Consider the following 27,764-nt stretch of genomic DNA (forward strand, 5'->3'; position numbering starts at 1 on the left):
TACTTTTATTGGACTTAAAACAAAATTTCATCTTATATCTTATTTATTGTACACATTTATTATATTTTTCAAGCTCGTAAAAAATCGATGTATTTTCCGTTTTTAAGTTAAAAATACCGATTTCGTTGATACTTGTTAATTCAAACGGGTTATGAATTTATGATTTGGGCTCAGAATCGAATTTTTTTAGTTCCTGATGCCAGGACTTAGTACAGTATAATACATATTACAATACACATCGGCATCATGGCTATTATATTTCTTTCCTCTCGATCTTTCACAAAACGTACGATTTAGTAATAACAATAATTATAATATATACGTGTATACATGTATAACACGTATAGTTTGCGCAGTCCTCGCGATCGCATTTGACGACGACCGTCCGCCGCATACCTAGGTATATGCTATACCTACCTTATATTCAACCATATAACCGTTAGTTACCAAGCTGCAGTCGGTCGCACAGTTTCGGCAACGGTCGGCCGTCGGGGGTTGTGTATAATATAATTTGCGGGTATGCTCGGCGGGTGGAATGAACGACGGAGAACTCGTGACGTGGGGAGAGGGTGTGATCGACCAGGTGGGAAAGTACGTTCAGCGATTATGGAGGAGGGGTCGCCGCTGACGCCGCCGCTACCTGTTACACTGAAAGCCGTTTCCGAAAGGATTTCGTTTCAGTAGCGCCGAATTAACGGTCTGAATCACGTTGCGCGCCGTTTCGTACGCGTAAACGTTTATATTTTACCGTTGTTATCATCGTAATTCCATATATTATAATGTTGTGAGCAGGTATTGTAAATAATTATCGTGTCGTTTTTATGCTGTCGTGTACGGCAATAATTAACAGTGCGTGTTTTGGGGTCGCGTTCTGTATAAAAAAAAATTTTTTTAAAAAAAACTGATTTCGTCCGAATCATGCGTCGTGCATTATAAAATATTTATATTTACAATATAATTTATGTAAATGTGTTTAAATTGTGACTCCGCGATACATGTGTGTGACTTCTGCACATAAAACATATCGCTGCAATCAGGTCAGTATACAAACGTCAAACACTATTATTTCGTATGTATTATACTATACAAATATAATATACGAACGCTATTATTTTGTGACGAGGTTGCTGTTATTCAGTTATAAAAAAACGAAGTGTAGCTCGATTTTTGTTCGTCTGATAATATGTATACACTATACAGTATACACTCGAGCGTATGAAAATACACACTATGAAAATACGTATTTACCCATATAACAATAATATACATTTTAGTATTTTACTATTTTACTATTTATCATACCATTAGTCGTTAGGTATACGCTATTAACCTCTGCGTTATGCTGATGCGGGCACAATCGCAGTTCCAGATCACACGTAGTAAAATATTATCTTTCGACGGACTTAATACTATTATTCATGTTGTTATAATATTAAATACTAATACTCGCAAAAATAAATAAATAAATAAAACAACACATAATCGGGAAATTATTTTATGACGATGACGGACCACCATAAAATGAACGGATTCCTTTCGTTTTGTATATCATTAGTATAATATTATAATATATTATTTATATTTCTTTTTACATCGAAATTAAACTCGTCGGAAAACAATTTAGGACTCGAACGTGGGACGTGTGCGTACACGTGAAATATGTAAATACGCCAGCGATCCAAACACACCTGGGATCAACATTTAAAAACTAATTTGTCCGCCGGTGCAGTTAGCATGTCATATTAAATACATACGTTATGTAGTCTAGGTATGGCGGTCTCGAGCGTTTGTATACGTTTGCATTTGGCACATGTGCGTTTCATCGTGACCTCAGTCGGCGTGTGTTCTTTTGTTATTAAATTATATATTATCATATGCGATTAGAGTTGAAAAAAATTAACCGTTTGATGATATAGTCAGTAGATTATTATTTTCCAAATTATTGATATATATATAGCTACACGCACGATTATGTATATGTATACCTATTGTCTCATATGCGAGTTAAATATGGTAGCATCAGAACTGTATCGAGTCATTTGCGTGAAGTGACGTTTGTCACATCGGAATCGATATTTTTTTGTTTTTTTTTTCGTATAATGCTTGTGCATTTCCTGATGATTATTATTAAATTAAATGGTGTGTAGTGTGTGTACATCGCATACAACTAAAATTTATTTATAAACATCAAAATCCCTAAACGCTGTACACGTTTTTGCATCGAAGCAGTTATGTAAGACGAGACGAGGTAATCCGCAAGCAATAATACAATATATATTAGTATTTTTTTTTAGAAAAAAACCGAACTATACATACCACTGCAAATATAGCTCAATACCCTATGGCCTACTAGTTCGATGAAAACTGAACATACTATATTATGTTTAAAAAATATTAAAGTATATGATACACTGTAGCTCGCGGTCGGTACGAAAATAATTGATAAACCATATAGCTATACGTATATTTATTTAAATTTCCCATCCCTGTCCCACTAGGGTTGCATGCATATGTTATTATGTACATACTCGCGTACGTGTATATATAAATATATATACTATTCATATTTTATGTCGAGCACTCAACCACGCTGTGTTGCCCGACCGTTGCAAGTACGTGACTATGGCCCACGTACTAGATTTTTCCCTGAACCCGCTCTCTCCATCGACGGTCTAGTCGATCCTTCATATCGGGAGGGCGCGACACCCGTATACGCGGACCGAAAACGGAAATACGTGAGGTGGTTTTATTTTATTTTTTTCCGCGCGCGAAGAGAAATAATCCGAAACTAATCACATTCCCATGTTTTTTAAACGAATGACAAAATGTATTATAATATAATATGAAATCTAGAGACGTTATCGAAACGAATTTGACGATATTGCGTGAAACCTCCATAAAATTGCTTTGCAACATTATAATAACTTGCAATACGTTATGAAGTTTTCATTTCTACGTCTAGTTAAACATAGCAATAATGTATCGATAATATAATATTATGTGTATATCAGCTGGTTCCGCTACTATTATAATCTTTAGAACGTCGGAATGAAAAAAAAAAACAGAAAAACGTTTTCGTAGATGAACATTGCCGAGCGACAATATCGAAGAAAACTGAATATTATTTCGGATTATTATTATTATTGTTATAACACCCGCGACCCAAGTGTTTCGATTGCCGTAGTCAAATTGCCTACACAATGCGCCGTTCGATAATGGGAAAAGGTTTTTCAACCATAATCCGCGAGTGTGTGGAAATCGCTTGAGAGGTCACATATACACTACATACACTGTAAAAAATCATTACTTTTTTGATACGCGATTCGAAATATTGGATGAACTGTGTCGACGATGCACGTCTCTAGAACCCATTTGACACTTTTGAGAATTTTCTTCATCACACGCGGTATACCTATATAAGGCTATAGTATTATATGCTATAATATTTTTATATTAAATGTATGAATTGGTTTAAGGTGGATTAAAATAAATGGTCACATTATTCGTCGTATCTTTTTACTTTATATTAATATATTATTATGGTTATGATTAATAATATTCCATTTTGATACATTTATTTATTTTTTTAACAACCACATATTTCTCTGTTTTATATACAATTACATTTGGTAGAAAATAACTAATTTATAATTTATAGTAAAGTAAATTTTTATGCATTTTTAACGTTTATATATAATGTGCGACACGTGATAATTTTGTAAAATTGTCTATCGATATTTATTTTAAAGTGTATTTACTTAAGACAAATAACATAAATTGCATATAAATATAATACTTCAGTACAATACAAAATTATTATAAAACGTGATTTATTTGATTTTAACGTTTAAGTAATAATTAAAAAGAATTAATCTTGTCACAATTTAGTATAAATACTGTGTTATGTGTATACTGCAAACGCATAAATTATAAAACGAAAATTGACAAAAACTGTAATTTTATTTTATTTACATGAAATCTGTAATGCAATAATATTTATAGTTATATGTACCAATGTATAATATATTATATACCTTTGTATTCCTCGCTATTCTCACTGAACTAGAGACGGATTTACAACATTGCATCCTCCTGTCAACTTTTTTTTCGTCACCCTTACTAAAGTTTATTTCAGTCTACTAGTAATATAAATACATTATATTTGACATACCTATCTACTGAGCTATACTAACCTATAATTGTTTAGATCCATACTCCATAGAACTAATAATCACGAAAATGAGATACTTATAAAATAGTACAATTTACCGGTTATTAGTAGATGATAATCTACAGTAAATTTCATGAAAAAACTGTTGATAAATACAATATCAACGTTCATGCAATATAACCTAGATAGACAGACAGTAATTCATTATAATTCTGACATAAAATTGAGACCTATCAATAATTTTACATCCCGGGAGGCTGCATTGATTATCTAAAAGTCAATGATTTATAAACTGATTAAAGAAATTACCATTAATCACACCAAGTTATTAAAAATAAAATATGTCGTAAGAGTCTATGTGAAATATTATATTATATTAATGCAACTTTAAACGCAAGTAAAATAATATCTTTTTTTATTTATTCGTTTTAATTGTTTCAATACACATAATATTTTTAGAAAATACTAATTTATAAGCTTACAAAATATATATTGTTATTCACAGGAAATCTTAATTAAAAATTATGCTGTTGTTACATGCAATATAAAATTGTATGATAACTATATAATATCCATATTTTTTTAACTTGCCTGATTGATCCTCTTGAGTTTCTTTAAAGATATATTAAAGTAGATGTGGCTTAGCCGAGAATCGGTAGTAAAATTATTTAGTATATTGAATCACATTTTTTTACTGAAGTGAATTGTAATAATTAATTGGATTTCAAAACTGCGAACAATGGCTGAAGTTAAAATTATATATTTATGTAGGTTTCAACACGAGGGAGGAAATTTATAATTATAACATTATTCAAGTAGAAAATAACAATTTAAATGGATCAATTATTTTCTGTGGTCCTGTGAATCTGCTATTATAATATTAATATCCTACACACTAATGACAATTATCACATTCAGTAGACATAGAATTGAATGTCTACTATATTGCCTGCTTATTTACTCGTTTATAATATTATATAAATTGAACGTTCACGTGTACACAGATACGAGAAATAAATTACTTACACCGTTCGGGTCGATTCGAAACGTGAATAGTTTAGTTTCGATTGGTGTAACGAACACTAGAAAAGTGTGTTATTGTATTGACGTAGAATGATCAATAATTCACATTGGTAAAACGACAGCGCCGCGACGATATCAAACATTTTTTAAATTTAAATTTTTATGAAGTATCCGTAAATTCTTCGAATCCTTATGTATTATTGGTATCTATTTTTCATGTTTATTCCGATTATTTTGTAATATATAATCATATATCATATGAATATTATATACGGTAATGGGAATCTATATTTTTCATTTTTTTTTATTTATATGTAGGCAATGGTATAGTGAAACGAAAAAGAACTATAGTCTCTGTGTTCCTAAGTGATCTGGGAAAGAATCCAAAGAATTCAAGACCAACAAATCAAATGGAATAAATAATTCAATTACAATTGAAAATGTCCTATTAAATAATAATCACAACAATATTATTATTTATTATAAATAAATAATATTTAATGAAAAACTAATTACATAATATAATTGTAGTTAAATAACATTAAAAATAATATTTAATTAGTTGTTTAATAGTAGGTTAATTAATTTCTAAGTGCAAATAATAAATTATAAATTACACCTAAAATATACTAACTATATACAATTAATAATAATAATATGTATTTATGGAACGTTTCAGAAAATAAATAAATATAATTATAGTATCAGTTTTTAAAATTTAAATGGAACAAGTAATATTTATTTATCGAAGTTACAATTATCATATTTAAAACTCTTTATTACATTAGACATAATTATTTAGTTCAAACCGACAATTTCATCAACTTTTTCATTTGCATACTTTATATTAATAATAATGACTAATAATATTGTTAATTATTAGTATTATTATAAATATCATTGATGATCAAGTGTAGTATTGATTATAACCAATAGTTAGAATTATATCATAATATAAAGTGTAACCATTACAGTAGAAAGTGTGTGAAAAAATATATGTATCTAATTTTCATATAATTTTTCATTGTATTTATTTTTATATTAAGATTATAAGTTGTAGAAATATAACTCATTATTAATATAATTTTAAGATAATTGTAGTAAAATAATATATTTAAGATTTTCTTAAGTAAACTTAATAAATATGATTAATATTAATTATTATTATTATTGAAAATCTATTTTCATATATATATTTTTATATGTTTTATAACTAGAATTTTATTCATTGGATATTCAGTACATAATATTGTAGTATAGGTGTTTATTAAAATGTAATAAACTATTGATTAGCTCGTACAAAATATGTAAAGCAAATAAATGTTTGTTACATAACAATGTAATTTTGAAATTATTTGGTTAAATATTATTGGTAGCTACTGTTTTGAGTAGATGGTTAAGTGATAATACAATACTAAATAACATTATTCGATTTATTCGGATAGCCACGATGGACTTCAGCTGTATGTGGGTATGTGTGAGCATAAAACTCAAGTTACAGAAATATTATTAATTCAATTATAGGTTAAATTCCGGACGAGAGGTTTCTATAACTATATGGTTGTCGATACTGGAAAGAAATATTTAAAGAATTTTGTAGGAAGTTAAAATTTATTTTACATTCCCCCGCAAGTAGAGTATTCTAAAAAGGTTTTTTTGATTTGTTATTAAAATTCCATCAATAATAGTTATTGTTAATAAAAAAAAAGCGGGCAAGTGAGTACCGCTCTGCTGTACATTAGGTGCCGTATGGATCATTATTATATATTATAGGAGTGTTAAATTTGAATCCAATGATAGTTATCATTGTATACGAAAAACGATTCTGAACGAAGATGATTTGTCAGCCTAGGATATAATTTCTAGTGGTTGGTGAAAAAGGTGGTTTAAAAAAACCAGCTTATATTAAAAAATATTTTGAAAATTAAATCACGTAAAGAAAACGCGAATCTTAATAACTGGTAAAATTTTCAAGTATCTACGACTTATACTTTTTGAATAATAACAATATTTAAAATCGTTTGAGGATAAATCGTTATCGTTACGCTATTTCGTTAAAATTTAAAATTCAAACGCACTTAAAATTTTTCCTATAATGATGCTTCGAGTTTTCTCTATAGATACTTGAAGGTAAACTTATGGAAAACTTAGTGTTGTATTTTTAATCCTTAGTTATAAACACAAAAAATTTTATGATTTTTCAACTTCAAATATTTCGCAAATATTCATAATTTTGACGAATTTTCGTCAAAATTTGAACTTCAAATGCTAATAAAAAAAAATTGTGCCTATGTATTCTTATAATTTTTTAATCACTATAAGAATAACATATGAGGAACTTTGTATTAAATTTTCAAGTATTTTGATAGGGCCAAAAAAATTTTATCGACACTTCAAAAATATTTTTTCAGAAAAATTGAAAATTTCAGTTGTCTATAAATAGCTCAAAAAAAGTCAAAATATTTTGAAATTTAAATCACGTAAAGAAAACGCGAATCTTAATAACTGGTAAAATTTTCAAGTATCTACGACTTATACTTTTTGAATAATAACAAATATCAAAAATCGTTTGAGGCTAAACTGTTATTTAACGCGGTTTTTGTAAAAATTTAAATTTCAAACACCCATAAAAATTTTTTGTCTGAATCCGGTAGAGTTTTTTTTACAGATATTTGAAGAAAAATGTATGGAAAACCTTGTACCAAATTTTCAAAACTTAGTTATAAAAGAAAAAAATTTTATGATTTTTCAACTTTAAAATTACTTGCAAATTTTCGCGTTTTCGACAAATTTCGTAAAATTTGAACTAAAAACGCTTATAAAAAAAAATTGTGACTAACGATTTTTAATTTTTTTTAGCTACATTAAAAACAACTCATAAGGAACCTTGTATTAAATTTTCAAAACTTTTTGGTCATCCAAAAATTTTTTATCGACACTTTAAAAAAAATTTCTCAAAAAAATCGAAAATTTCAGTGGTCTATAAATAACTCAAAAAAGTCAAAATTTTTTGAAAATTTAACTATATACGAATACCACTGACATTAACATTTGGTGAAAATTTCAAGTATTTTCAGTAATTAGTTTTTGAATACAACCATAAAAAAAAATCGATTTGGTCGAAAACTGGTTTTGCGTAAAAATTGCCGTTTTTTCCGTCATTTTTTTTTTGTTTTTCTCGATTTTTTTGAAAACTGTTGGAAAATGTTAACTTTTTACCTCTATAATGCACCAAGGATATTCACTTTTACATCGGAAACCACCCCCATTGTTTGAAATTGGAGCATTATTTCGACTAGTTATGCTGTACACAGACACAAAAAAAAAAAAAAAAAAAAAAAAAAAAAAAAAAAACACACACCATTGTAAAATCAATACATTCATCACTTCGTTCAGAATCTAAAATATATTATATAAATATATTTATGAATTAAATTTGTATAATATACATTATCTTATAATACCTTTAAATATATACTCGTGTTATAACAAAATGTACGTATTCACTCCTTGAACTCATCAGTCATTAAAACAATATTTTAACAATATTTATTTTAAGATTTAAAATATCGCAGTGACCATCATATCGTGTAAATGATTAATATACACTTGTAAATATAAATTTATTAAAGACATTAACAATAATAAATAATGCTTTGATATGTATTATAAGATACGTATTATAATATTATATGTCTTAATAGTGATTATGTGTGTTTAAAAATAATACGCCACTTTAATTTGTTTGTTCTCTCAGTAAAAATTTGTTTTCAGATGGGAATTAAATGATATGAATCTCAAAATAATTGTACCAACTAAAACCTCGTTTCGTTTTTAAAAAAAATTATGTTTCTGGCCATCATAATCATTTCAGTACGTAACTAAAAGAGAGTATCTGAAGTATTAGAATTTCGAATGCAATCCGAAAAAGATTTTGTTGATTACTTGAATTATTACTATTAGTACGTTCATCTCATTTTGATGCGTTCGGATAAAATAAAAATTTCGAAATACGGCAGATAAAGGATCGAAGTACAATATTATGTACATTAGGAATAATTGTAGCACGTTATACGTAAACAACTTTATCTTTAGAAGCACTTTTCAATTGCTATGATGAATATAGTATACATTTTGCTGTGGTCTCGTAGGATATTTTAAGTACAATTATTAGTTGTTAAATTATGATCGTTTTTATATTATATATAAGTCCAGCACAGCTAAAACAAATATCTAACTGTTTATCGCAAGAATTCCTATTATATTTTTTATAATAGCGTTCCATACTACACACTGTACATATACATTATAGTGTTCGCATGAATACAACATAAAAAACAGAAATTGCACTTTAGGAAATGTGGTGGACGCTATAATAGGTATATTGTTTTATTACACGTGGACTCGGCCACTCGGGTCAAGCACGCCGGAGATAGCAGTGGCAGTTTTCTCGGTGGGTTATAAAAATACGAATGTCGGCGTAAAAATCATTTTTTTATTTATGTGATCGTAATTTTTTTTTCTCCGGAAATTTGCTAGAGAATATTATAGATCACATATCTAAGAGATGGAGAAAAAAATAACCATGATGGAAAAATAAATAATATCTGTCATCTTTAAGATCGTTACAGTGGTGCAATATACTTTTGTGCTTGATTTTTTAAATAAAACTTCAATACCATATTAGACTGAAATATACTTTTCGTTGAAGCGGAGATAGAGTTATAACGAAAATAAATGAAATAATAAGTATATGATATGCATATCATAAGCTAGTCATAAATTGTTGACATCAGTTTTACTTGATGACGATAACGTTTGATGTAGGCAGTTTAAGATGTAGGTATCTGTTTAATAACTATACAGTATACACTATACACACATATTAACTATACGCTTGGCTTAACAATATAAGATTCAGTTGTTTGTTGAAAGATAAATTTAACTAGTAAAAAGTCCAGTTGAAAATATTTAGAAGGTTATCATTAAATTTATAATGTAATTTTAGTTTTTATAAGTTTAAATCCGTCATAATAAATCTTTGAAAATAAACGTGAACAATTTATTATTATAATTAGCTTGTGTATTGTGGAGTTCGGAAGTTACGACATTTAAACATTGCGTCTTCTTTTAAAGCAAATGATTTCTGTTTTCAGAGAATAAATTATATTAAATATTATGCCTATATAATTTATATGACAACATGATAGACTGATAGGTACCAAAAAGATGATGATTTTATAAATGATTCGTTACGGATTAAAATAAAACAACAAGAAAAACGTAGTAGAAAAACATGTTTTTTATTAAATACTCATAATTTAAAAAATAAACGCAGTCTTTAGAGTAGTTATGATGCTGTTATTTTGAATTTGAAAAATACGATATTGATAACCGTTATATTATTATGTTTTAAAACAAATTTTTATAATGAGTACATTTAATAAACATCAAATAACTGCGAAATAAATTATAACAACGATAGATATTGATTATTTATTCTAGATGATGATTTATTGATTAAGTGATAATACATAACAAGTCAATTATGTTAACAGCAAGCACGTCTTGTTTTCTGTTGAGAGTGTTTGTACATCATACGCACATTCACGTAGTGCATTGTTTCTGTGTTATAATATAATATTAGTGCAACATAAACAATTTAACTTCAAAAGAATCAACTTTTCTTCATTGGCTTTAATAATGGACTAAAATTACCTTTATCGACTTTAAAAGGCAAGAATATTATTATATATGTGTTTATTTTTCAAATTTAATTGATGAAATATTAATAAATGACAAATTAATGTTTTATCTAGCACGTTTTACGAGTATAATAATTTGCGTAAAATATTAAAATTTAAAAATCCCTTTAATTAGCTTAAAAATAAAAATAAATAATGCAAAGCACCCATTCACTAATACAAACAATGCTTTAATCTTTAAAAAATACAAAATTGATTCTGCTGAACACTAAGAAATAAAATCAAACATTTAAATTATTATATAATATGGTTATAAACAATAAAAATCCATATCTAATGTAAAAGTTTACTATTTATTCTAATGGTGTAGTTTTTAAGATTTGTTTTAACATTCATAACGATGGTATTTTTATATTTTGTTAAATATTCTTTATTTAAAATACAACATTTACATTCCTGAAAAAAAGGTAAATTTTACAAGATTGTAAATATTATTATATTGTTATATTGGCATTTTAAAAATATTTCAAATTTTTAATCGTATTATTTAATATTATTTTAATAAAATTAAATATTTGTTTCTATTTTTTCTATTCAATTATTTATAGTATGGAGAGCATAATTTACAAAACATAGGAAATTTTCGAAAGTTTTGATATTTAAATACTTAAACAATTATATTTGTTAAAATGCATTGTTCCAAAATACACATGAAATAACCGGCATAATGATAATATATCATATATTTATTACTGAAAGTAAAGTCAACCCATATAATTTACGAGTTAAAATAAAAATAGTTTACAATTAAATAATGTAATAACTTTTTGTGTAATTGTAAACAAGTGCCTATTAATCAAAAAAAAAAAAAATATATAAAACACAGATAGTTAATTACATTATGTCTATTGTTTCTATAACTATATACGTATAGTATGGTTCTATTCATATCTTCATGAAAATATATTATTATTTAAGTATTAATAATAATTCTAATGATACTAATAAATATTTAATAATAATAATTACAACAATCGTTATCAAATAAATGTTAATACAATATTAAAAATATCAGGGTAGGTATTAGTTCTAAAATTTTAATTTTACGAAAACTTTTGTAGAGCTTTGGGACCCGTAAAATCATAAAATATTAACTAATATACTCATACTATGATTCTATTAAAACATGATGTGATTATATGTAAAAAATACACTTTTTATTTCAAAATCATTTTTTTTTACTTTGATAACAATAATAATAATAAAAATAATACATTTTTTTTTTTTGAAGTTTTGAGTTATATAGGTATGTGAATATTCAATATTACATTTGCTATTCATTTAAAAGAAAAATCGTAATGAAAAAGCGACAGGACAGGAAAAATAACATAACTTCGTTATGCACACATAGCTGCACACTTACACACGTCATATATTATATATATATGTGTAACGATTATCAAGATATCAGCTATAAATACATACACGCCTCGATTGAAAATCCTTATTATTCTGAATCTGTGTATCGCGGCTGATCTGGTTTCATTTAACTCTACACACACACGCACACACACACCCACACATATATAATATATTTAGATACATTCTAAAGACACTGATGTACCTAGTACCTACTTAATTACTTATTTTTTTTTTAATTGTTTACCCACATTATGTTTTTGTTTCGTATGGAGTAACTATTTTGTCAAAAAACGTAGACACGCAACTAAAAAGTATGCCTCCGTCTTACAATATTACAATATAACACCTATACATAATATATTATACATATAACATTTATAATATTGCTATAAGATTTATATACATGCATATTATGTTATTATATTAAGTGGTATGTATAGAGTGTGTAGAAAGTTACGGCGCACCAAAAAATAGTCATCCACCCATAGATAAAAGCGTTTCCTAAAGAATTTAATCCTTAGCTTTAATTTTAATGTTCCATTCATAATTTATTATTATGTTAAGCGCGAAGTTTTTACAATTTAGCTATACATCGAACTTACTTATTGATGCAAGACCGTTACTGAAAATAAATTTTATTAGGGGAAGTTTGAACTATTTTCAATAGTACCACAAGCACAACATTTTTAATCATTACTGCTAAAAAACTACTGATACGGAAAACCAAGTGAGTTGTAACATATTATAACTTCTGTGACTTATGGAAAACTTAATTTTAGATAGCGAGTCTTGTGTATTTTATTTCTAAAACGGAACATCAATGGTGACCGCAAACAACCAACCAGGTGAATTCCATTCCGATAGTACAGTATACATTATAATATACGTATTATATATTATTATGTATAGATAAATATATAATATTTATATCATTAATATCTTCAAGCACATCATATAATATATATTGTATGGGTATCTGTTTGAGGTCAATAAACATAATAATATAATCATTACATTTTTATTACATCCAAATTGGTCCCTATGTATACACCTAAACGTCAAAATCTGAATATTTTTAGTTACAGATATTTTATGCAACAGACATCTAAGTTGGTTCCTGTAGGATGTGGTCCTACTACCATTTTTTTTTTATCGAACATAAGCTTCAGAAATCGTGATATTTTTTGTATAAAATTAACTCAAAACCAAAAATAATTTTTACTAATTCCATTGCACAAATATAAAAAATAAACAAAGTTAAGTTAAATTTATTTATGGTTTGTTGATTACTAAGTAATTTAATTTTCCATTGTAGTAATACATACATTAGCTTTTTTTCCAGCTAATTTTAAAAATAAGAGGTACTTGAGGTTTTAATCATGTTTATGCATATCAATCACTATGTTGATGAGGTTTTCAGGTCGTAAATGTATTTTATATTTTTAAGAGTATATTCAAACCATAATTATTAATTACTATTGAAAAAAAAATTAAAGTTAAACAACCACATGCATATGCATGCCATACAAAAACACGATCAACTTAATTTAATTTTGTCAAGTTTTTACAATCTAACGTTTTTAGTTTGGTTTAATTTAACTTATACATTTTTTTTGTTTTTTTTTTTAAATCATTGATATTACATATTATTTTAATGTCGATTGTAATGATGAAATTATCGTGTCATCTTCACCATAAAACTTTTCAATAACTAATCAATAATTCGTAGTGTGTGTTTATATGATAGATATTTTCTCAAAGAGCAGAGTCATGGACTTTTAAACGGCCAGAATGGCACAAATAGTTGTGTTCCGGGGTAAAAATATCTTCCAAATTGTGACCCATGTTTTAGGGGGTACATACGAAATGCGGCACAAATTTTATTAATTAAACATTGTTTAAATATGATATAACATACTCTAAATTTCATTGTTCTTCCCACCTTTTTGTAGACTTAGGACTGTCTATATCATCAGTATTACAGGTACCTAGTTCATAAATGTTGTTATTATTTTTTTTTAATTAATAATATGGTAAAAATGTAAGTGATAGTGTTTTAGCTTAAAAATATTATTTTAATTTTATTTTAAAATATATATTATCATGTAGGTATATTTATAATATATTTTTAATTAATATTATGACACTGGTGTTATTTAATTATTTTTATATTAAATGTACTGTCGTTAATTAAATAGTCAACAAGTTATTAGCTAAGATAGAAAATGATCTTGATATAATGTTATAAGCCTATAGTGCTGAATATCGTTATTATTAAACGGAGAATGATAATAATATTAGAATGTGGGCAAAAATTAATCTGGCCGCAATTCGGATATGACGTCAAAAAAACTCCAGCTGAATTTTGGATTAAAACTTTTTCTCGGATATCTTCATGACGTAACTAGTATACAGCCAATGGCTAAGTATAATATAGTAGTTATTTTTAGTACATACATCCCTATAAGTTTTTCCCATTCTCCTTACTTGATTTAAAAATATGACCAATATCAAGTAAAATTATGTTTGTATCGATATAATATCATATTATACAGACTAGATAAATTATAAAATCATTATTTTGTCGTAAGAATAATTGGTAAATATTATATTAATGCATAATATAGGTACTACACAAATTTTTGTTAATTTCAGCTTTTGACTGCCATAGATAAATAATATAAATACAATGGTGTTTTGATATTAAATAAATTAAATACGTGTGAAAATTCACTATATTTCAAGATATTAATAAAATATATTTCAAGATATTTTCTAGACCATAATAAAAATTCACTTATATATTATTAAATACGTTTCAATATAGGACGTTAAATCAACGATTCAAGAGTGACTGCAAAGACACAAAAATAATAAATAAAGTGATTTGTCAAGAATACTCAGCCCCATTTTTTTCGTTTAATAATAAAATAATTTAAATTTTGATTTTTAGAATTTTCAAATAGGTAACTATATTTTTTCTTATAATTAGTTCATAAATTTAATCTAGTCGGCCACCCCGTTTCTGAAGTTTAATATGATGATATTAAGATTTTGACATTATTTTATTGATGCAATTTTGAATACAAATTATTAAATGCTTTTCAGATAAAATCTATTAATAATATAACACGAGTTAACACTCGTAATAAAAGTTATTCGCAAATATTTTCTCGTAATACACCTGTACATAAATGAAAAATGTTGTTATAAGTAGTCAAGATAGATTTTAATTTTTTAGTTTTTAATAAATCAAAATAAAAAGTATTTTATAGTATTGATTAATATTATTGTTCATATTTCATATATTGTATAATACCATTTTAATTGTACTTTTGACCAATGTGGGCTTAAGTTATTTGAATAAACAAAAAATGTTTTTTTTCGTGTGATATCCAATTTAACTTATAAAATGACAAATGAAATAATATGATAAAAACTGATTGAAGTATGTGCGTGACGGAGAAACTGAATTTCGACTAAATGTTTACTATACGTATACTGTAGCAGAAAACTTTTCAGAAATACTTTAATCACCGAGGATAGTTTAATGGAAAATAAATACACTATTGCGACATTATTATTAGCCGTAATAAATATAGACTTGAAACTGTCTCATATTATTTTTAATTATTTTTATTTACTATCTATATTTAGTTATAACAATAAATACATTTTATCAGAGAAGAAAAAGAATTGGGAATTTCGAAAAGGGCTCATCTCGAATTTTTACCAAAATAGATTTTTCCACATTTTTTTCATTTACACATATAGACTGATATTTTATGAGCGAAGAGGGACTCTATCTGATTTATATATTAAATCACTATAATAGTTCTCGTACAAATTTTGAAAACGACTCATCTCGGAAAACTTAATGAATTACTTTTCCAAAAAAAATTTAATTTCAAGTATATTATATTACAAGACTATAAAATTAAAAAATAGTCTGTAATTTTAGAGGAAAAAAATGGTACAATATAAACAAAATTAAAAAATAAATCATATTTTTGAGTTTTCTGATACATTTTAATTTTCAAATATGAGCCCTTTTTGAAACTCCCAATTCGTAAATGACAAGAGGCTTACATATTTAGAGAAAATATCTATCCATATATAATCATAATATTAGACTAATAGTTATCTAGATATTTGAATTCAGTTAATGTTTTTCTTTTTTTTTTTCTTTTATGAAAAATATTCAAAACGGATAAGAAAGATTGCTTAATATAATATTACTAGTCATTTTTATGAATTAACTTCTTAATAACTGTAGTTAAAAAGAAATAAATGAATTAATAAGAGATTTTAGCTATTATAAGAAGAAAACTAATTTTTGTGATAATAAGTCATTTTTGACAAAATATATTTAACGTGTTTTGGTAATGGAGTTATAATCTGTCAGATTGCTAGTTTAATGGTAAATTTGATTTTTTAGAAATAATTAATATTTAAAGAAATCTGTGAAATTAGCTATATATCTCCCTTGTAAAGCGCTAAAATGGTTGAGTTAGAGTTTTACGTGTATTGCAGTTTTAATGATTATTACCACGTTTGATATAATTGAAGGAGTAGTAGTATGATTTTATTTTTTGACCAATTTGACATCTTAAGTATTGCACTAACTCTCTCCGGGCACATGATTCTTAAAATTTAATTTTTGTGTAGCTTATACAAGTGATGTGAATTATATCATGATTATCTAGGATAATTTAAAGATACGTAAATCTTCGCCATTAATTATTTATTTTAATGTTTTAATGATGTACCTACTACCCAAGTTGTCTAGTATACACCAAATCGTTTGTATCTGCCATAATTGACAGGAATTATAATACACTAGTATAATATTATTAAACTGTACCTACATTCTAATGAGATATTTTTGCAAACAGCTTGAATTGTCAATTTCGCGATGAATATTTTAAAGTTTACACTGACTATCTTAAACAAATACGCGAATATTTGCTTATTAAATTAAACCAAAATAGATGTTTGTTTTTGTAACAAATATACGTATTTATTATTAACCTTAGTTTATTATGATGGTATACAATGGAATAATTTAGTTTGTTTATCAAATTATATTTTTCATTTCTGTATTATTACCCTAATCCTCAATTTTGTTTTTGCTTTTCATGTTTACCAGTGAATTAATTTTGTTTGACGATGGCATAAGATATTATGTAACAATAAAATAATATAAAGATAGGCAGGCACCCATATAAAATGTTTGGCTCCTATACTAAATATTTTTTCGGGCTTTACACAAAAGTTTCAATAATAAAATTTACTATAAGCAGAATAATGAGAATAATGAGCAATTTTGATAATAATAATGACTAGTGGTGAATGATGACTCAAAAGTATAGGTAAGCTTATTTACCATAATGTTTTATAGTTCTATTTAGGTTATAATCATTAATGAATAACACGAAAATGTATATTTATTTATAAATAAAATTGTTAAACACTTGTGACTCGTATACGTAAATTATTAAAATTATTAACGAAGCGTAATACAATGAGCATGTTCTGCGTGGTTAGTACCATGGCTGCTAATGGAGAGTTTCTTGGAATAATTGTCATTTCACAGCGCTATCACGAGTTGTACAGCTTGCGCATACTGTTATTGTATGTTCTGTCAATAAATGTTACGATCAACGTGTAACAAAAATAGATGTGGCATTTGCTGGTTATATCCGGAAAATTGGTCACTGATAATGGTTTTTTTTTTTTATTATTACAATATTATTTGAATAAAAAAGTAAAAATAAAAATAAATTTTAATTTTACTATATTGAGAAATTGTATTTATTTTTTTAAGTCAACATTTTATTTTACGGGCCTCAGGAACAACGAACTCAGCTATGACATCATCGAAAAATATTTTTGAAGCCAATGTTTCTCCAAAAATAAAAGAGGAAGCCACTTTAATCATCTTTGGTTCATTTATCTTTGACGCGTCTACTTGCTGTATTCGAATACGTGAGGCCATATAATGTGTAGTACTGTAGTATTGTTTTATAAATCTGAGAAAAGTTTAATTTCTAAATCTAATAATATTCTTTTTTTTTTTATAATAGGTTACATTTTTTTTGATCAATACATAATTATTATATTTTTTACCAGATCTAAAGCAAGTGATTTGTATATGGCCAATGTCTTGTTAGAATGGTTTTAAACTTTCTACAAAGGTCTTAGAGAAGTTGCCATATGAACGCGTCTTTTTAATTTCATAAATTAATTTTTAATTTCCAAACTAACCCGTCAAACGTTTTCCCTGAGCTAGAGGCTGTCACTATATGGGCGTAGATGAGTGTCAACATAATAGATTTATGATACCAATAACGTAATTATGTCATTATCTTAATAACGGTCAAGTCACAAATGATCTAGTATAAAAAATACCTATACCATAAAAAAATTAATTATAATAATATTATTGATTTTACAATAAGATGAACCGACGAGAAGAAGTAAAAAAAAAAAAAAAAATCGTATCTACATAATTGATGTAACGAATATACTTTTATAATTTAAATTGATCGAATTAACCATGAAAGTATCAGTATAATATACAATGTATGGAAAAACTTTGAAAGATTAAATTGAGTTAGCTCAACAACAAAACGATTATTTATAACGTAAACCTATAATAATTAAACAGGTGTTAGGTTAAGTGAAGAGGATAATGATAATTAAGCATATTAAAATAGTATTAAACGTATAATATTATGTTCAGGTTAGGTTATTTTACAGAAACTATTGTTCATCATTGTAAATTATATTAAAATTTTAAATTCACAACGATGTATCCCAGGGAACAGCATACATTATAAGTTGTATTCCAATATTAGTCCCTTGTCCAATATCCTTTTTATGAAACACACACTAATTTTATTAGTGTAATATACGTTTATTTGTTTCTGTAATAATACGCATCATCGCAAATTAAAAAATTAAATCTTCAATAACAGTATTGTGTATATTTATGTCTTATTTTAATCGAGAATAACGTAAAATTACATTTTACGTTTATTCTTTTCTTTTTATATTCATTCCCACACGCTGAAAAAACACTCTTCATTCACAGTTCAGTACAAAAGTTTTTGTTTTATCATAAGCATTAGTTTTTTTAATAATTCAAATGTGAATTTCGTCTATTATCAATGTATATGTGTTACCATTCGCTACATGTAGGAGTAATAATATATCGTACGAGACAGCCACATGAACTTAAACTGATTTATAATAATAATAATAGTAATAGGTTAGTACACATTACATCAGGGTGTGTTATTATTAAAATAATATGTTAATATTATACTAACCCGATTTTATATCAAATAAATATAACGTTTTAAACGTTTTTGATGAAGAAATCGACAAAGATTGTACATTTATGCGCATCAACAACTTATATTTCAATAACTAAGAATTTCTACTCTTCCAAGTACCATACTTTAATAACACGAGAAACATTAAAAATGTATTAAATGTACCAAATATAAAAAATGTATTAATCTGTGGTAATGTTGGTAATATTTTGCTTTGATACATATTATTTAATTAATATTAAATGATGCATGCCATCTACATAAGTACAGTGACGATACGAGTGGCGTATTATACCTGCTGCTATATAATTGATATTACATATATAATATACATTGTAAACCTACCGAATACTATTATAGAGTTAGATTATATTATTCATATCGCTGACGGGGTCGTTTGAATTTAAGTAATGTTTGAACAGCGATGATTTGGAATCTTAATAATTCAAATCCAAACCGAATAGGATAATAGCCCTATACAGGTACCTATAGCGTAAGCAGGTATATAAGCACGGTGAGTCGTATTGACTGTGTGCGTTATATAATATACATGTATATATATTATATTATTTATATCGTGGTGCAGTGTTCACAACAGAGCACTAAGTCAAATACTAAACATTTGCAATCAAAGACTGTTTGTCAAACAAACATCATGATGTAGTATAATATTATTATATTTATAATATGGGTAGTGTTTGTCATACCTAAGCTGTATGATTAGATCTAAGTTTTATGCAAATATATTAAATTGCCAAATCTGCGATAAAAACATTATAAAATAATCGATGAATTTAATAATATTTGTTTTAAAAATGAAGCAAATTCCAATAATAAGAGTAAATATGAATTGAGTTAAATAACTGAAATCACTTACATAAAATAATCTAAATTATTTGTGTTTTTTTTTTCAATTCATAATAATTTCGTAACACTATGCTACAAAAAAAAAAAAAAAAAACATATCAATGCGTATTACAAATATTGCACTCAATTATAATATCAAACCTTTTGTAAAAAATCATTGTGGTTGTTATTACATGTAATAATAATACATGCATTCGGTACAGATTATAAAACTTAAAACAATACCTATATATAAATTATATAAATATTTATATTACAAATGTAATATTTTTAGTGTTTACAAGAAAAAATTAGCATTTACTATTTTTTTTTTTAATAAGAATTTTTCAATACAGTTTTTGATTAAATATCTTTGTGAGGCATATTAACATTTAATATAATAATATGTCACGTTACAATATTAGCGGAGGAAGGGGTAACCTTACCCACTGGTTGTATAACTTAATATAGATTTAACCTAATGGGTACCTATATTCAGAGCAAACAAAAAGGGGTTCTCTTGGTCCGAGGTTGACCAAGAGTTTAAATGATGAACTAGGAAATTCATTACATTAATAGTCAAACACTCGATGGAATTCGTGTACAAAGGTGATTTTTCTCATTGCAAAATAATTACCTAGTAACATAAATGCATTGGATTGCGCAATAAATGAACCCAGTTTATAATACAATTCCAGAAAAACCACAGTAAAGTTAAATCAATGAAAAAATATTTCACTTGATTTAAAAGTTTGATTATGTCTTTGATTTGGTAAAAAAAATAATCGTGTATTGATCAAAGAAATGTTATTATACAAAAAATAAAAAAAATAAAAAAGAGTATCGTTAGATGCGTTAGATGTAAAAAATTAAACTTTTCTCAGATTTAAAAAAAAAAATACTACACATTGTAGCTGGCTTTTCACGTTGTATTCGAATTGCAGCAAGTAGACTTGTCAATGATAAACGAGTCAAAGACGATTAAAGTGGCTTTCTCTTTTATTTAATATAAACAATAGGTACATTAGCTTCAAAAATACTTTTTGATGATGTCATAGCATAGTTCGTTGTGCTCAAGGCTTGTAAAATAAAATTTTGACTTAAAAAAAATAAATACAATTCCTCATTATATTTGTTTATTTCTTTAAATGTAATAATATTGTAATAAATAAATAAATTAATTAAGTCATTATCAGAAGTGAATTCTCCGAGCATGAGCTTGTTGCTCCGCATCTATTTTTGTTATACTTATCTGTGTTTATCTCGATTGGAACATTTATTGACAGAACAGTATTAACCATGCCATGCTGTGCTTTCGTCAGTAGTTTATATAATTTACTTGTACGAGTCACTAATGTATAACAATTTTCTTTATTTATAAATCAATTTAAATTTGTGTATTATTTATTAATTATAAATTAAATAGAACTAGTACATTATGGTAAACGAGTATATCCATACTTCGAAGTTAGAATTCCCAACTGATCCTCACTACTAGACACTATCGATTTTCATAAAAGAAGGAATCTTCTAAATAAACTGTACATTTCTAAAATGTATATACCTAACTTATTATTCATAAGAATTGTAAACTATCCAATATTTAGAATTTAACTTACCATGTAATATAATCATATTTCCCAATGGGTTATGGCCTATGTTGCAGCGGGTATTTCATTAATAATAACAATAATAATAATAATAATAAAAATAATAAAAAAAACAATTTTTAAGTTTTTTTAGAAAAATTAGGTACTCATTTACTGTTATTATAATTAATATTATTATCGGTAAACCAGTTTATTTGTTACTTAACTCACGTTTTGACTTCCTGATAAGTTCAATTAATTAAAAATAAAATATTGAAAATAATGACTTTGTTAAAACAAAACAAATAGACCAAAGACACGTCACTTTACAACGATTGTGTTATTGTAGTATTATTTTAAACATCACAATTATTACTTTTCTTTATAGGTTTGTGTTCTCTGTTGCCCGATTTTATACAGTATACATTTTAATTTACCACTCAACAATATTGCAGATAAAAAACTAATATCTAACGATCTTTTTAAATATTATAAATATGTTTCGAAGTTTTTTTTCTCAGTGTATTTTTATGTATTGCGTTTTTTATTTAAAAAGTCGTATTTTATATCGATTTTATATTTTATATCGCCATTTGAATATTCTCTTCGTCAATTTTATTATTAATAGTAAGTATAACATTAAAGCAATGTTTAAAAAAAATAATAATAACTTACCTATACAAAGAAATATCAAAAACCATATTATATAACATTATGAAAAAAATGTGATGTTTAAGTTTTTTTTAAATTACCTATACAATGTGTTCTAGGGGGAAGTGACCGGCCGACGCTATACAAAAGTATACCTAAAATTATGAAGAAATAGCCTTTAAAGAGGGGGTCTAACTTTTTTATTTTTTAAGTTATGGGCAATTTAATTTGTTTAAACAAAACAAAGCATTTTTTATGTTTCTCCAAAACTTTTCAACATTTTAATATAATTTTATTTTAATTTTAAAGCAATTTAATTCTATCAACTAACACACGATATTAAACTAGAAAAAATGCGAATTATTATAATAAATTGAAAAAAGGAAACATTTTTTATCAAAAGTTAGAATTTTTAAAAATTAATATCATATTAGTAAAAATTATTCAATATTTAGTATGGATTTTTTTTGTTTATGTATTGTTTTACTGAATAATACCTAGAATACATTAAAGGTTTGATTTTATATCTTCCATAATTGTAGTTACGCATGAAATTGCAGTTTTTATTTACTAAATACTATATAATATTGTTGTTTTAGATCTTAAAAATTATAAACATTTTTTAAAAGACGTATATATATATATCATAAATACTTGTAATTTAATTATTTTATTATTGTATCCCTAAATACTTATTTCCCATTTTTAATAAATATTTTAGTAAATATTCAGAATTTTTTTTTCTTAAATATTTGTTGTAAGCTATAGTGGTTTTACTCATTTTTAATCTTTCAATAAAGTTCTAGTATTTTATTACTGTGAATCTCAATTGAAATTCGAATTTTCATCACCGTTACAGTTTTATAAAACTATAACCACCGTAAATCCCGATGCACGGTGTACCTTTGATTTGTACCGCTTTTATCAGTAACTAATGAGAAACCGTCAATGAAAATAATTTTTATGCCTTAAAATTAAAATATACCAAAGATACGATCGTATGATACGACGATTTAACGAATAAAAATGATATCAAAAAATTGGCAACGTTGGATTCGTTCGACTGTGCTCAATCAGATTTATAAAAAAATAGAGACCGCGCTCAATCGGATTTCACCTATTCATTCTTATCCATGGATAATTTTATTATAAATCAAAATATACGCTAATATCTAAAATGATCAATACGCGTATCCTGATAAAAAAAATAAAAATAAAAATAAAAACAATTAAAAAGTGTGTTGAAATAAAATACAAAAATATCTATCGATCATCATAATAACCAAGATGAAGCGCAAAAATATTTGTGTACATCACTGTGTAATTTTTTGTATTATTATATTTATATTTTTTGGAAACAGGTATTTATAATTTTTAAGTCCTTTGATGACAATTTTTTTTTCATTTCAAATTGAATAATACAGTTTTTGGGAAAACGTTTTTAAATATTAATTAATAAAATAAGAGTTGTAGTGTTGAATTGAATAATTCACACGAATAAAAAATTTAGTTATAAATTATGAACTTTTGAATTTTTAAATTAAACATTATTTTATTACTGCACACTATTTTATGTTTTCTTTCTAATCTATAAGCGGCATATTTAATATAATGCTATCACATAAAATCATTTTTATAATTTTTGTGTAATATTTGAGTATAATAATTAAGAAACAATAAATTATTAAAAAAAGTTGTAGAAAATAATAATATTTTAGAATGTTTCAGTGAACATTTTATTATTTAGTTCGTTGCCTCAAAAAAAAATTAATATTCATTAAAATTTATAAAATATATTTTTGGGGAGTGGTATGATGTAGTGTAGTGCCGCGGTCAAGCACCGTTTCTCTTTGCTAGCTCTCGAATAGATGACCACTAAGTTCCTTAGTGATGAAGCCATGTCTCACACTCATACACGGATACACATATTTCAAAAACCTATAGTACCGTGATACCCTACAGCAACACAGTAACGAACATAATAATGTTTTGCCTGAGTTGTTGAAGCTTTAATTAAAAATAATAATAATAATAATAATAAATAATACATTTTTATTTTTAAAGGTTTATAAAAAGACAAAGAATAAATATTATACAAACCCAAAATATCAAACCTTTTAACACAACTATCCATAATTTTTGTAATTAGTAAAAGAACTCTGTAATTATTACTTAAAACAATAAAACATGGTGTTTTTGTGAACATGTTTTAAACAATATTCTTGGTTAGAGAGGTAGAGAGAGAGAAAACAGAATCTACACTAACGATGTCCTCTTGAAGAATTATGGCAAAAAGCTAAGCTTACATAAATGTGGAGATTATGATATTATTAATAATGACAAAACTACGACGTTATTCTTTTGCATCGTTCCATCAAAACCATTTAAGTTTAAATGTACCTATTCATTACTCTTTTTTTCTAAAAATGTATAATTTCTTCATTAAATAGAATTATTTTCGGCTATAATTATACGGAAATAATTTACACAGTATACGAATGCACTTTTGTATTTATTTAGTTGACCGGAGTATCTGTCTCAGTAATAAATGTTTGTCGCGTCCCTCTTAAGTCATACGTATTTTTCCATTTACCATAATGTCTCAAGTCCTATTTTTCGTTGCATAATGTGAGATGCACATTTTAATTCTCACCTGCTCTAAATCAAAATATTATTAAGCTCATTATTATAATTTTATGTTGGAACAAACGTCATTTGAATATAAATTCGCTATGAAAATATTTTGTTGGCTATTATATTTTATTGTTCTCTTAGTCTCTTTCGATGATGTAGCACACAATATGTTATCGATTATTTATTATTATATACTATATTAGGGGACTAGGTAAATGCAATTTGATTTTACAAAAAGTTTTTAACTTTTTTAAAAATACCATACGAGTACCTACTACATAATATTAATACTACTAATATAAAGTCCCTTATGCAAAAAATACATAATAATATTATTATATCATTAAACCTTCGCGCGTTATACTAGTCATGACCGACGGACTTTAGCTTAGTGAAGGGGGGAAAAGGTCCTTCGATAATATACGTCTTAGATTATAATGTGTAAATCCTATAATATGGTCACTATAGTTGAACCCATATACTTTATACATTGATTATATTTTTAAATCTATGCATTATGTTGTTAAACCATTTATACTCACTCAGATTTGTATGAAAGATTTCCAAAAAAAAATAATAAACGTTGTATAGTATGCTATACACATATTATCAGTACCATAAAATTAAAAAAAAAATGTTCACTTGTTTTAAATAATTGATTTGCATTTGTTAAACTTTTTATCTTGTAGTAATACTATAGTCAACGTACGAAAACCGACTGAATGAATTAAAAACGAAATAAGATTAACATTATTGTTATATTTTTGGATTAATAATGAGACAAATTATAAACATAAAAATCAATTATTTTTTATGAAGGCTAGGTAAAACGTAAAACAATTGACCATAGATTTTACTATGGAAAAATATAACATATTTTCCTTCGATGTTTTAAATATTTAAATATTATACTCGTATAGTATCAATTTTTGTATCCTAATATAACTAAAAAGCCGAAATGAAATTGAAAATTTGTATATTTTATAAGGGACCAATGAGATATTCATGAACTGCATGGTATCGAGTAGCATATTTGAAAATGCTTAATATTGAATGAGTTAAATAAAAAATTTAAAAGATAAATTGCATTTCAAGTGGTATTTGTATAGGAGATTAATAGACTTACAACATTTCATGTAACATGTATCGAAGTCTACGAATATTGATCTTATCACCAATGTGTAAAATACTCGTCATAATAAATTACAATATTAACATTTAATTTTGCTTCTGTATAAAAATTAATATTTTATGTATGTAGGTTTAACAGTGCTTTGCTGTTAGTTACAATTTGTCAATTTCAACTATGTCTTATATTAAATGTAAGAATAATAGGTATGTACAATATATATATATATATATATATATATGTTATATTCTTACAACCTCACGATATAGTTGTTGTATCTGTGTTGTTCCAATAGACTTTACGAGTATTTCGATTAAAATCGTCTTTCGAAGGTGATAAATGATTTTACGACGGTTTCAATGCTATTACGTTTCAACCCTCACAGGTTTTATTAATTTAAAACGTGAAATGATAATTACGGTTTCTTTTGTGCACTTCACATTGACCCTGTATAATATAATTACGGTGGTTTTTAATGTTTTATTCTCGGCCCGGTTATACATAATACAATAATATAATATAGGTATGCATTGTATATAATGTACATACCTATAACTTATTTAAAACGAGCCATTTCTCTGTGCCAACTCTTAATGTTTGTTGAATTTATTACATAGAATATATTGTTATAAATGTTATCTCTTATCATAATACTGTGACAATATTAAAAGAGTCAATACCTACACAAAATAAAAAATAATAATAATAAATACAAAAATCAATAGTCAATAATACACAAATATGATATTTTAAATCTTAACCAGTATAGTGTACATTTGTATTAGTATAGACTTCATTGTTAAAATCATATTTCAAATTTATTAAAATTAATTGAAATTTTTTCCAATTTCAAAATATAATCTTATACATCTATACATGTTTCACGAGATATGATAAAATTATATTAAAATCTTTATATGTATAATTATTTTACTCACGGAAAATGTAATTTAGGGACAATACAACGTTACTACTCGGAAAATATAAACCTCAGATTAATTCCGTTCTCTGCCTCTCGATTCACTGAATTATTCTAGTGTTGAATTTGTAAACTTTTGATAAATCCTATTTAAAAGGTGACAAACAATGTAGTTTCCGTCTTATATTGCTGCTATTATAATATACATTAATCCTTGTGTTTGCCAATAAAGTATTCAATGTTTTTCAAAAAAAAAAGCTTTTTTTATGTTTATATAAGATTTTTTTGATTATTAATTAATATAATAACTTATTAGCTATTATAGTGATAAAATA

The 27,764-nt window shown here is 25.8% G+C and overlaps 1 protein-coding gene across 1 annotated transcript in view; it reads left to right on the plus strand.

Moving 5' to 3' along the window:
• The first annotated feature begins 695 nt into the window (after positions 1 to 695).
• The window catches only part of LOC114126445 (GTPase-activating Rap/Ran-GAP domain-like protein 3), a 309,554-nt gene continuing 282,485 nt past the window's right edge, over positions 696 to 27,764 (plus strand). Inside the window, exon 1 of the mRNA XM_050200598.1 lies at positions 696 to 1,037. The gene's annotated coding sequence lies outside the window, so the exon portion shown is untranslated. The remainder of the gene's footprint in view (positions 1,038 to 27,764) is intronic.

Source organism: Aphis gossypii, chromosome 2, assembly GCF_020184175.1.
Source record: "Aphis gossypii isolate Hap1 chromosome 2, ASM2018417v2, whole genome shotgun sequence".
Classification (NCBI taxonomy): Eukaryota; Metazoa; Arthropoda; class Insecta; order Hemiptera; family Aphididae; genus Aphis; species Aphis gossypii.